Source organism: Thunnus albacares, chromosome 2 (assembly GCF_914725855.1).
Source record: "Thunnus albacares chromosome 2, fThuAlb1.1, whole genome shotgun sequence".
In the NCBI taxonomy this organism is placed as follows: Eukaryota; Metazoa; Chordata; class Actinopteri; order Scombriformes; family Scombridae; genus Thunnus; species Thunnus albacares.
The window spans coordinates 12947163-12961045 of NC_058107.1; the positions used below are offsets into that span (position 1 = coordinate 12947163).

General features: G+C 41.1%; 1 protein-coding gene across 8 annotated transcripts in view; it reads right to left on the reverse strand.

Annotated features, from left to right (window-relative positions):
- ncor2 (nuclear receptor corepressor 2) overlaps positions 1 to 3586 on the reverse strand; it is a 104935-nt gene extending 101349 nt beyond the window's left edge. For 7 of the 8 annotated variants that reach the window (XM_044366280.1, XM_044366233.1, XM_044366252.1 and 4 more), the window contains exon 1: positions 3314 to 3585. The gene's annotated coding sequence lies outside the window, so the exon portion shown is untranslated. Of the gene's footprint in view, positions 1 to 3313 lie in introns of all 8 variants that reach the window. The other variant, XM_044366269.1, reaches the window with a different exon arrangement.
- Positions 3587 to 13883: the final 10297 nt, after the last annotated feature.

A 13883-nucleotide genomic window follows, 5' to 3' on the forward strand; every position in this document is an offset into this window, starting at 1 on the left:
ATTGTACACCTCGTGCACCTGTGCTTGTCAAGTGTGTGGTCATCTCTGCTTCTTCCAATATGTCCTTGCAATATTGAATGCTTTTCAGCTCCCAAAAAAAAAAGCACCTAAATAGTCATATTTATGTATTTCACACTCCAACGAAGCAGCAGTCACTAAAGTTACTGACTAAGGCTTTTGGAATTTGCAACTACTTCACAACAGAAGCCTTACAATAGTTGACCAATGGAAATCTTTAATTGTGAAGCAGCAACAGGAAGTGTTATGGCAAAGTTCTCATAGTGTTTTATTTTATAGCATTAACCCAAAGAGAGCAGAGGTACTATTTCAAACAGAGAGTGCTATATATTTAATGAGTGTGGCTATTGTTTATAGGTCATCAACTACTAAGTGGATAACGAGAAAAGGTGCATGAAGGTGGCTTACCACCTGGGCTGAACTGTTTCCGGGGGAAAACTCACAGTTACATGATCAAAGAGACAGTTCAAAAGAAAAAAAAAAGCTACTGTTTAACTTTCCCACCTTTTAAGATATGTCTTGACACATGTTCACTTACATCCACTGTTTTAAAACTATCTGTATTGTAACATTCAACCTGTAGTTAGTGACAAAATATGTTTTGTAATTTCAGTGAACCCTTGAACAAAAAATGACAGCGTTTCCAACTCACAAAATTGTTGAAATCACTTAAGCATTTCATATTATTAAAACACCATCTGATATTTATCACTCATTCCCCTGTATCTTTAATTTTACTCCAATAATTGGTCTAGTTGTGGCTAGGGTTGGGCCACTGTAAAAATTTTCAAACCAGTTTCATATAAAAGGTGCAGTATGTAGAATTTAGTGGCATCTAGCAGAACGGACTTGGCAGAAATTGAATATTATATTCATAAGCCTGTTTTCATTACTGTATAATCACCTGAAAATAAACATTGTTGTGTTTTCGTTGCCATAGAATGAGAGCTTTATATCTACATAGGGAGCGGGTCCTCTTCCATGGAGCCCGCCATGTTGCACCACCATGTTTCTCCAGTAGCCCACAACGGACAAACGAAACAGCGGCTCTAGAGACTGCCTTTCGCGTTATTCATGACCACCAACGGTTCTCCTACACGTTCAGACGGGGGGGGGGGGGGGGGGTCAGTTTAGACCGGACCAGTAATACCGAATTTTACCACTAGGTGTCGCACAAATGAGTGCAGCAGCACCACAGTCAGGACAACTGAGTGACACACCGTGTTTTTATTTCTCACAACAACCATTCAATTTAACTTTTCTTCTTGTGCTAGGGTGCTGTGAGTAATTGCAGTGTTTCCAGTTTAACAGCTGGAAACACCGCAGCTACACACAGCACGGTACGGCTATGCTATGCTAACAATGCTAGCCATGCTAACTAGCTGCTAGCCGCCATGCAGGCTGGTAAAATTATCTGTCACGTCCTTTTGTATCAAGGTCAACACAAGCTTCTCTCAGACTGCTGGAAGCTGTATGAAATCTGCGTCATTAGCGTGGGTCAGCCTACGTCCTCCAGCTCGTCTTTGGCGCCCAGCTGGGTGGACAGCAGCAGCCAGCCTTGTGTCAGAGCCTCCGTGTGATACGCTCAGACATCTCATAATGACAAATGCTGGTTCAGTTGGTTCGCATAAAATCAAACCGGTTCAAGCTCATACACCGAACCGGACCGGCAAAACCAGACATGACCCAACCCTAGTTGTGGCATTCAACACGAACGTGCTCTCGGCTTTATTAGCTGAGGTACATATAAATAAATACTTCCCAGAACTATGCCACCTCAAATTATAATGGGACAGTGCTGTTTCTTAAGAGCAGATTTAATACACACGGCACAATTCAAATGACAGATAAGAACTGCTCATTTTTTAGCACAATGTTGAATAATCATTTAGGATATTTGAGCAATTCTATATAGTTTTCATGCAATACAAATGTGTATTCACTAAGAGGCACTTAGAACCACATTTCACTGTGTCACAATTTAAATCCAGTCCATTATCACCATTATCATTGGCTTTGAAAACGAAGGTTGATTTTCAAAGACAGTGATAATGGAGTGATAATTGAGCATTTGAAAAGGCATGGATATGTTCTAAAACTAAAATACTCATTTAAATATAGTAAAATGTATCCGATTGCTTATGTAAGTCGCTGTAGAGATTGGGCAGTTGACAAGGACAGACATCCTTTTCTTTCCACAACAATACATAGTTACTCTGTGTATGTTAATGATCACCTAATTGTGGGTAATGTTTTGGCACAAGGCCTTGTACACAAGCGTTTGGTTGTTCCATTAAGAGAAACAACTTGTAAGTAAAGATGTTTTTGCCCTTAAAAAGTCTGACAACATCACAGTCAGTGAGTAAGTTAAACAGCTTCTAAAAGTAACTCTTGCTTACAGGTGGGTATCTACGTGTCAACAGTAATGACTCTTAACTTAGCCTACCTAAAATTGAAGGACAAGTGTTAGAAATTAAGTAAGGTTGAAAACCACAGTCAAACTCAAAAGCATTTACTCTGTCAGAGAAGGCATTTATCAATGTGAGACAACCAACCATTAACACTTACTCCCCTGACGTTCCCCTTAACTTCTGTCTATGACTTGACATCAAGCTGGTTGAACAACTAACGTTACAGTCAACAAATCAGAGCTTATCAGCAATCCAACAACAAAGGAAGGAGTTACCGACTCACGTTAAGATTAGCTATCGACAGACGGCACCAAGTCAACTTCATATAACCAGTGTTTACAAACGTAAACCAAAGCAAATAGCTGTTAGTTAGCATGCTAACCAAGTTAGCCAAATATCGCCATATACTCATACATTGTAAAGTTGACATAATTTACAGGTAGTGGATACTGATAGTATTGTGAGGGAGACTATGTTTTTACACAGAAAATACGAATGCGGGATTAATTCAGTCCTATAAAATTTGCGTTAGCTATTCCGCAGTTCTGACAGCTAGCTTAGTCAGCTAGCACCGTTAGCTATTAGCTAGCTTAGCTTAGCCATGTAGCACGTGTTCCTGATTTATAAAATAATTAACTAGCTGACGATAGCCAGCTAACTAGGAGTACTGTGGTGAGGTGAGCAACCAGCTAGTTGCTCTCTTATATTGCCTTTCTTAAAGGCTTAATGAGGTGTGTCGCTGTAACGTTAACGTGTAGCCTCGAAAAGGTCAACACTGATCTGTGTGTTTCCCCTCCAAAGAATAGCCAGACCCCGTCGTCCAACAACAGAACAGACAGACCCCCACAAAACCGACGGACAGCCAGCAATGGAAGCTAACTAACCTTAGCGGCGGGGCAAGAGAGACCATCCGGCGGTGTTATCGTACAGTAGCAAATGTCCCAATCCTCGTCAGTCGGTCCAATTTCGCTTAAACAGCTTCTCGCTTCGATTGAGTGTCTCGCCTCTGAATTAATCCACATGAAAGAGTAGTTTTCGTTTTCATTTGTTCCGCTGGCGGTTTTCAGCTATGTCGTGCCTATTCCTGCACAACACAGTGGTCTGGTACTACTCCCTGAGCCGCTGCTGCTGCTGAGACCACAGCGGGGCTGAACCGCCTCTCTCTCTCCATAGGTCCGCATGCTCTCTCGCCCCTCCTCTTTACTAAAGACTGCCAGTGGTGGGAGTAAGTCACACATGTGCGAGTCACAAGCGAGTCTCAAGCAAGTCCCAAGTTACTGTGGTGAGAATCAAGCAAGTTAAGACGAGTCCCTGTTGTAAGTCAGGCAAGACAAGTCAAGTCACAGGAAATTCTGATGATCTACTCCAGTTTCCACATTTAAATCAGTTAAAAGACAGTGGTCATGAAAAGTTGAGTTTTATTTTCAACATTAACGAAAACTGTTGAAGCCTGCTTACACATTATAAATCTTAATGATATTTGACATGTTGTGGAAATCAATAACAAGCCTCCTCACTGAATGGAGAGTGGTGCTTTGAAATTATAATATAGCCCTATAGCTCTAACAGGCTCTAAAGTGAAAACAGAAGTAAGACACACACAAAAAAATACATCATAATGTTAAGCCTCCTGCCCTTGCTCCCCTACCACCACCACCACTTCTACACCATTTCTCCTTGGCCTATTAACGCATCAGTCTAAGGTGCTTCTCATATGATACTGTGTCATTGTTTTCATAATTAACTGTTTCTGTGGACAAATAAGTATTGCATCAAAGCTAAATACAACTGAATAGTGTATAAAATAAAAACAAGTATATATATAAATAAATATAAATATATAGCCTGAAATTGACCAGCCAATAAGTTAGCCAAAAAGACACATTCATGTACCTTTCTTTGTGGGTTTGTAGTGACAGATGACGTTGGGTGCTGTGGTGGTTGTGTCAATAATTTTTGAGCTACAGACCTTGCATACTGCTGCTCTCCTCTTACTATCAACCATCAACAACATAATCCTTGAATCCAAAATTTTATAATTTTTGGACTAACCCCCTCCATGATGGCCTCCGCTAGTCTGCTGCATCCTAGTACGTAGGTTGCCAGGTTTGCGCACATTGCACTAGAAATCACCCAATCACGTTTCAAAAACAAAATGTAATTTCTCAGGAAAAATGCAAATATTTCATAAAAAACTCTCTACACATAGCATGTCTGATCCGCATTCCTGCACATGACCTGTAGCCTACATACAATCCCATAACATATAAACATGTCTCCTTATAGATTTCTCTAGTGTATGTATATATGATATGATGTACACTGTACAAATACTCATCTACACACACTGTATTTCTTTTTACAAATATATACATATATGTTGCTTTCATCTCAATCACAATGTATTTAGGCCTATATATCTGGCAATGTATTCTGTCTATAAAACACAAATACGCGGTGTCTGAATCTCTACATCCTTGCTACTCAAATATATTATCGGCACACAGTTTCATGTTATCAACAACTTGTATTGTCTCTCTCACACTGCAGCTATGAGGACAAAACCCTCTGTATTTTCTCTCCCTCCCTCCCACTACAGTCTGAACTCTGAGGTTCCAAAAGGGGTCATTTCAAGCGTTGACACTCCAGGAAGCTTACATCTGTGCTGCTTGATGCCCACAGAGAAGTACAAGCTGTGAATACAGTGACTTAACATTGAAGGATAGTATTTGGGAGATCACAACATCCCATGCTGTGTACATAGTTGATGACTCTGCTGAAGCCAGTGCCCTCTAAATGGTCTGAAACCTTTCTGTCTGTTTCACACAGCTATACTAGCTTCTAAAACCACCACCCATCCTGCAGCTATTTCAGTCACAGAAAATATTCTGTTTAAAAGCATTTAAATCAGTCAATGAGGTTCATCAAAGAAAGAAACCTGCTGCTACATAATCCTGGTTTTGACAGACTAAGGTAATTAGTTTCATTTCATTTTATATTGTATAATTTTGATTATGTATTATGTCACTCCACTTGGACAAGGCTTTGGCAACCTGGCTATGCCATATAACTATCTGGCACACTTCAGGCAGGCTATATCTTGACCTAAATTTCAGCGGCAGCCTCCCCTATGATGTCAGATGGGATTGTTTTTCTTCCCCGTGTTTTTCTTTCTGCTCTGTGGTTTGGGAGACCCCCTCTAACCATCAGTATAACCACCCTCTCTTCATCTAGCCATCACAGAGCAGGAAAGAGATCTGTTTATTTCAGCTGTGCTTTCTGGGTCCTGGCGTATGTCAGAATAATTTATCCCTATCTCTGCAATGCCCAATTTGTCAGCTCACTGATAAAGCACAAACGTTTCTCACTCGCCAGTTTTGATGTCAACAGCTGTGTTTCATCTGCTGCCAGAACCCCCATAGAGTTAAATGGAGCTTCAGACAAAGCCCAAATGGACAGATGAACTCACCCAACATCCTCAAATCTCACAATCAGTAAATACTTCATATCTGAACAATGGACACATTCCTTGATTGAGAAAATAAAATTGCAACCCACTTCAGGTGCTGTACAAGTTATTAAAAAGGACTAGAGAGGATTGTTTCAATAGATCCAGAGCCCACATGAAAGGCACCTCTGAGAGTGAGCGCACCAGCTAAGCAGACTTCAGAGATTTCAAAGGCTGTCAGTTGATAGATGCACTGCAGACAGTCATTATGGCTCTGAAATAAAAGATGAACAACAGAAAATCCTCCAGAACAGAGAGGAGGCTAGAGGGAAAATCCTCATCAAAACAGCAGTCTTAAAAGACGAGCTGCCATCCGGAGTATACCGGATTAATGGAGCTCCCCTTTGTGAATGATCAGCTTTGATTACAAATTCAAATACTCGTTTGCCAATGCCATATTCCAAAACTGTGGCTGATTAGAAACACATTATTATACTCTGCTATTCTCAGTTTGCATTTGTCTTCAGGGGTAGTATCTGAGGTGTGATCAGTTATACTAATTAGATTCAAACACAATGAAATCAGAAACATACAATCTATGCATATTGTAATAAACATGAAATATCTCGAGGTGAAGTCATGTGTTCCATCTATAATGTGATCTTTCAGTTGAAGGTGATGGATATTATATGGCACGTGTTGCTATTTATAACACTGGTATAATTACATGCCAGGTTCTTCCTTTGGATATGATGTACATTTTTAGCTGAGACATAATTCATTCTGCCATCACCGGCATTTATTATTGTCACGACTGGGCTCGAGTCAAATAGCCTGGGAAAATGATCTTTCTCTGTAGATATCAGAGGCAGCTGGAGAGAGAGAAGCCTGTTCTCTCGAGAAAAAAAACTTCTTAATCATGACACTATTTCCTCATATTACTCACAAATCAGTCAGGGTTTACAATGCAAAGTCAGTGTGAGATTTATTCACAGCCACAAAACTTCACCTAACTGCCTCCTCGCCACAACAAAGACAGCACTGAGAGCAGAAATGGCAGCATCTCACTGAAGAGTCTAACAACTGCCTGCATTGTTGGAATTCCGGCTTAACTTCCTGAGTCTGTCCACACCTGGCCGACCGCCAGCACGCGCTTTTCTCTCATTTTTTCCTTTCCTTCCTTTTATCAAGATCATGTGTAGACTAAATTTTACTGTTGAGACATAATATGAGTCTTTCCAGCCTCGCCCACGTGTAATACAAAGTTGGATTATGTTCTGTGTCTTTGTTACATCATATATCCATGTATTTTAACAGCATTTCTATCACTGATATTGCTTTGAATTTAATTTTAATCGGTGTTAGGCTGAAATCCTTTCAAATATATCTGAGGTGTGTTTGATTTAACATTCAGACCACCTACATAACCACAGTAGTGCACGCACCACTAGAAAGAGTTGCTTAATACTTAGTATTTGATCATTTCGTTTTTTAAATGCAATAAAATAATCAGTTGATATATTGCACACTGCTGTATGTGCTCCAGTAACAAATCCGATTACATAATATGAGGCATGCCGTGATGTAATATGTTCTCTATCGTGTGTTTTTAAATCGTGCTTGACTTTCTTCGGTGTCAGTGGTTGCCGTGGGCGTGACAGACATATTCACACTTGTCCCATGTCCAAGTGAACCCCTGTAATGAAACTGGCAGTGGCGCAGCATCGCTGGAGCTTAGCTCAGTCAACCATCTGTTAGGTCGCATGGATTCATGCAGAGTAAACTAGAGTGGACCTTGTATGGACATGTTCCAGCATGACTGTCATGACATCAATGTTCACCATTAAATGAACAAAAAAAAAACCTATTCCTGTTTCTTTCTAATGGAAAAAGCCCTCAAGGAGAGTATGATTCACTGCCTTTCATGTCTAATCCAGGTTTCAGTACTTTAAGTTAGATGCAGAGACATGATAGAGCATATACCATCAACATTTATACGCAGAACAAATTTTGGCATCGGTAAAACTTTTCAGAAATATGAAATAACCAGTCAGCCTTGATATTTGCTCTCTGATCATATGCCACCACATCAACAAATAGTACTAACAGAGATGACATTGATGCCTTTTACAAATGAAATCAGGACATGGTGTGGACTTTCTTCAGTATGTGTGATAAACCCTGGCAGTTGAGAAGCACATAGTGATGAAAGAGCTAAAGTGAATCATAGTGGTATTCTCCTGGCATGGAAATAGAGGTGAGGTGATAGTTTGTTCACCCTTTTCAAACAGAATAGTCTGCCTACCAATAATGGACACATTCTCTATAGATACCTGACAGAAACATTGACATTTGATCTTATAGCATAGATAAGAGTCCAATTAGTCCTTTCCAGGAAGGACACATAAGGAATTCCTTTCTCTTCTCAAGGACAAAGCTGTTTTTGGCTGCAGTTTCTCGCTAAGTGGCTGAGCCATAAGCCCAGAGGTGAATTGCTGCTGCTCAGCCAACTCAAATACGGCTCTGCAGGAAGTGCTGAGCTGGGTGGACTTGCACTGCTGCGTCTAATGTTAAAAGCCCAGCCAGCACTGAGTCCTTCACCACTTCAGAACACAACACTATCTATCCAGCCTTTTCTCCATCGCACGATAACTTTCATATCTTTGCTTCCCCATAAACTAGACTTATGCAGGCACTAGCTCCTGGGAAGATGTGTGGGAGGGAGAATACTAAGATTTCCAGGAAAAAAAAGGGAGGAAAGGAGGACTTGGGTGTATATGGGTTGCCATAGCACTATATATGGGAGGAAGAAGAAGGGGAGTGGGAGGATGGAAGGGGAGGGGTTCAGAAGAGTGCAAAACCCCCATAAATAAAGCTAATGAAATGGCAGTTGAGTCTGGAGAGAGGTGGAATGGCTGGTTGGGTCTTACCCACTGTCTGATTTATCCTCAGTGTCCCTGTGAGCACAGCGGGGAGATCCATTACCTCACGTCATCAATAACATCCCATGGACAGGGAAAAAGGCCTGCTTTCCACACCGACACCCACCCCAGGGACCAGCTCTGAAGGCTCACTCTGTGGGGGAGGGGAAGCTGGCGTAATGTAGTCACACAGAGCAAAAATGTCTCAGCTGGGGGATGGGTAACTTTAGGGGAGCTGTGCAGGGGGTAGCTCAACATATAGCACAGAACACACTCAGCACATTGCAGCGACTCACGATCATGCGCATATGCATCTTAGCAAGCCATGGAAATTGATACAGTAGCCATTTCCCACATGGACACAGTGTCTATATTCTTATTCTCTGGGTGGATGGTGGGAGATAAGCATGCATTCTCTGAGTCAGATGACACTGGCAGTTATCTTCCAAGTGAATGTCAACACACAGACTCGTAAATGGTTGATAAGGTGCACCTAATTCATATGAAATGCCGTCAATAAACTAGAATAGCACAGGTTTACGCATGCCTGGTGATGCACTATAAACAGAGCAGTGATCAAAATATGAAGCTGCATGAAAAAGTTCTCTACTGTAACAGAGAGGAATGGAATTAAAACAAGACATGTGATAAAGATAATAAGGCTTTGGAAGTATTTTTTACAGCAGAAATGAGGTGAAATGTCAACAGAGCTTTATGGTCTAGAGGGAGTTGATAACAGTACTGAGATAAGAATAGAGTGAATAGCAGATACTGTGACTGAAGTAGTCTCTGTCACACACTCCCTCTCTTTGTGTGTGTGTGTGTGTGTGTTTGAGAATGATCTTTCATGTGCTTTTTTGCAGTGAGATCACAAGGTAGTGGCAGTGTCTGTGTCAAGGCTGAGTAAGACACCCTGAGGGAAGGGCTTTTCAGCAGCATGGCTGAAAGGAGGAAGCTCGACACTCAAACACGCCACAGAAAGGCACAGAATGAATTCCTTGTCAATCACTTCCCATCTCTGAGTCCCCATTTTTTTCTCCCAACTGCTCCAGTGTCAGCTAAGCAAATGTTGGACTTTGATCAAATGATTGAGGATTTCACTGCTTGTATCAAGTGAAGAATCCAGATTTGCCCTCAGAGAACTTCTGCAATATAGCCTTTGAGGTGTTTGGACTGGGATAGCACAGTTATTTTAGCTTTCTAAAGACAGAAATGAAGTTGACTGAATCTCTCTCCTCAAAGCTAAGCCTTTACACTGTGCTACATCATATGAATTTATCTTCTCTGTGTTGTGAGGCAACATAGTGAGCCTTAGTGGGGGCATTTAGAGTTTAGTTCCCTTCTCAGTACTCAGCCAAGCTTTTGACAGAAAGACAGGCTGACTAGATCTCACTTCTGAAAAAAGCAGACAGAGTCTCCTGTCATGCAGATGGAGCTCTCTCGTGAATTACTGCAGCCCAAGACTCAGTCCCTGACAGGACAATAGAAGACGGAGCTATTCATAAGCTGTTCCTCTGCTACACACATTTATTTGTTCCACTCCCAGCCGTAGGTGCCTCTGCAGTGTTGTTGCTCCCTGCAGAAGAGTCGTTCTGAATTTTTTGCCCATATAGTACACAAGAGACAAAGAACCCAAAATTTGATAGATACACCCCTACATACACTCAAATGTTACTAGGTTGTCATTCAGAATGGAAATAAAATATCAAATATTCTATTGTTTTAACACTGATGTAAAAGCCTGCGATCTTAGAGGTTTTATCATTTGTCTCTGATACAATGAAATAAAATCAAATAAAATTAGAACCAAGATACAGAGATGTATCTTGGTAATTACACCTGCAAGAACTGATTTTTTGGCCACTTGGGGGCAGCGGAAAAAAGCTGTAAACACAACACTTGAGTTGATGTGGCAAACTTGTTGCAGTTGCCTTTTTACACATCCAGCAGATACGGAGCAAAATTAGCATTCATTTGGAGATGTGTCTCTGCCCACGTGATGAATGTAACTATATTTATGCTTTGTTTAGCTCTGTTTTTGGTCTCCACCAACTCCTGAAGGAAATATCTGGCTGTTAATCGACTAAATGCTAGACTACATTAGTTTAGCGTGTTAGCATGCTAACATTGGCTAATTAGCCCCAAACACAAAATACAGTTGAAGCTACGGGAATCTTTTGCAGGTATTAAGTCATAAACTAAAATATTTGACAAATTAAAATTTTGACTGAGGACCTCACTACATAGTAAAGTGACCATCAACCTTGTTACAAGTAATCCTGTGCAGAACATGAATGTATGTAATTTAAAATTGTAAGCAAATTTCATAGCAATTCATCCAATAACTGAATTTTTTTGATAGCTGCTTTAATGATAAAGAGATATACCTTCAGTGTTCCACATTTGAAATTAAATACTGACACATGGTACCAGAATGAGAAGACGTAGAAGAACGAACCACGCCAATTGGTTCAGACCAATTGGCATCCTATGAGGATTCAGATGTGATCTTGTGAATCCAGCTGCCTAGCAAGGTAAGACGGTGACAGATAGTGATAGACAGATGGTTCATCCAACCACCTGCCACGTATTTTTTGAAAGTGCCTGCTCTTTTCCAAACAGTTTCCAAGGACAACTTCTCAGATGGTTCTGTATAACAAACCATCTGGCGCGTCAGGTTAGATTACACACTCTAAATATGCAAATTAGACATGTTATAGGAAAGAAATTTAAGCATACCTTTCCACAATCATCATAAAAAAACACAAAGGAGCGTGTTGCCATTGACGCCCTTGAGGAAGAGGGAGATATCCTATTCAGCAGCTTCTGTCTGGCTTTGCTTACACCAAGGTCAAAATGTACACAGCCCTGTTCAGGAAGGAGGGAAAATAGTCCATCAAACAAGCACTGAACCAAGCGCCTGCATCCTGGAAAGCGTTGATGCAGGAATACAGGGTCCTCTGAGAGTAGAAGCCGCTCTGTAAGCATCTACAGTGCTCCCTGAGCATTCACAGTGTTCCTATTTCCACCTGACCCAGCCGTCTGTCCTCTAGCACATAGGAAACAACACTTGGTGTGTTTTCAGAAAAGTCTTTTGTGGTGATCTTGTGAGTTCCCAGAAATATGACTATTAATGGGTGACATAATTCACTTAAAAGACACTCCATGTGCTACAGATTTATGTGAAAGACACCACCACAGCTGTCAGATGGCGTTCATCTGAGTATAATCAAAACCTCATTTTGACAGTATGTACATTCATATTCCTGTAAAACAGTGTGTTCTTCAATGTGACAACACACATCAGGGGCTGGAATCCATTGTGACAGACTGTAAGAGAAAGAAATAAAGGCAATGGAAAGAGCTGAGTGGTCATCGTAAGAGAGTAACAGAAGAAGAATTTAGCTTTCGACTGCCAAAGCTAGTGAGTCACATCCTATCTGAGAGATTCTTGTCAGATGTGGGAGAGTGGGAGGTGTGTGTGGGCTGTAGAAATATGATATAGAAGCACAGATCCAGCCTGCGAGCGTTTTCTCTTGAACACCAAGAAATGAATCCATCCACCTTGGAAAGTCCTCAAGGCTTTTCACACTAAGGATGTAATGTGTTAGTAACAGACTTGTATGGGTTCTTTGTGTGTTTGTATCAGCGAGAGACAGAAAGGAGACTGTGAAGGAGACAAACATTACACTCTATATGCTGGAATGCTTGAGTAAGATGCACATTGCCTGTTTTGTTTCAAATTACTCTGTGATAATGATATCCACTACTTCTACTCACACCTCTGTGCTGGTGTGTAACTTGACAACACCTGGCCATAGTTGCTGCCTCTGAGCAGCTTTGCACTCTGTGACCTTTGCAGTCATTTTAAACCACTAAAACTATTAACATCACCATTGAAAGTGCCATCTCTTAATCATTATGTTCATCTCTATCTCTCTCTTGCAGTCTCATCTCTATATCGTGTAATTATTTTGCTAAAAACTTACATCCTTCTCTTTTATTCCTCTCTCTCCCATTCACTATCTGTGTCCGCTCACGGGAACAGTCCTAATTTTGATCCTGGTAGTGATTGGTGCCCAGCCAGGTGGCAATAATGTGCCCATTCTACTGTGTTTCCTTCCAGGGGTCAGGGGTGCTGGGTGATTAACACACAGGATGTGACCTTTAATCCACTAGCAGCTCCTTGCAGCATTAATTTCCCCCAGCCAGCATTCAGCTCTGATAATGGCATGTTAATTAATGACACTCTTTTGAGATGGCGTCAGCCGGCACTGGAAGCCCCAAGAGCTGGTTAATACCTCGCATATGTTCTCAAGCATTCATGTCATCCCAAAATAAGAATAAATCAAAAATACAGACACATAAAACCCACCATGTGACAGCCAATTGATACTCAAGATTTCTTCCCAAGACCTGTTTGATTGAGTGCAAATGTCTCTTTCAGTGGCTGTCAGTGTGCTCATGACTAAATGTGCTATTGTTAAATCAGAAGACTTATGTTTTGTTGGTGAATTTTCTCAACTGTAAAAATATTCTTTGCGTCAGTGCTGAAGAACAGCATGATTTTTATGTTATCTTATGCATACCATTATAGCCATGAATGCATGTTTTATCAGGCAAAATGTCAACCCATGCTCCCTTCCTGTCTACTCATATCCTTCTGATAAAGCTGCTCGCTCTAATGTATTCACAAACACACATGCATGATCCACCCACAGGAACCTCACGCTCTTGGCTTATACATATTTAATCAAATATTTACATTCTCTTGTTCACTATTCCCTGTTGATGTTAGAAGGAAAGACAACTGGCTGAGCTGAAGTTTTGTGTACATTGGGTGAGTCAGAGTGATATGGAAGAGAGGCAAAGACCAGGCTTGTCACTGTCTGGGAACTGTGACAGGATTTATGGATCTCTGTGCCTTGGAGGGGAGGCTGCAGAATAGACAATGTGTGTGTGTGTGTGTGTGTGTGTAGTGCCATCACAGTGGTGGGAGTGGACTCCCAGGAACTTCCCATCCCCCACCCTATTCTTTCATTTGACTTCAGTGACTTTATTGCAATGACTGTTTATCAGCAACAG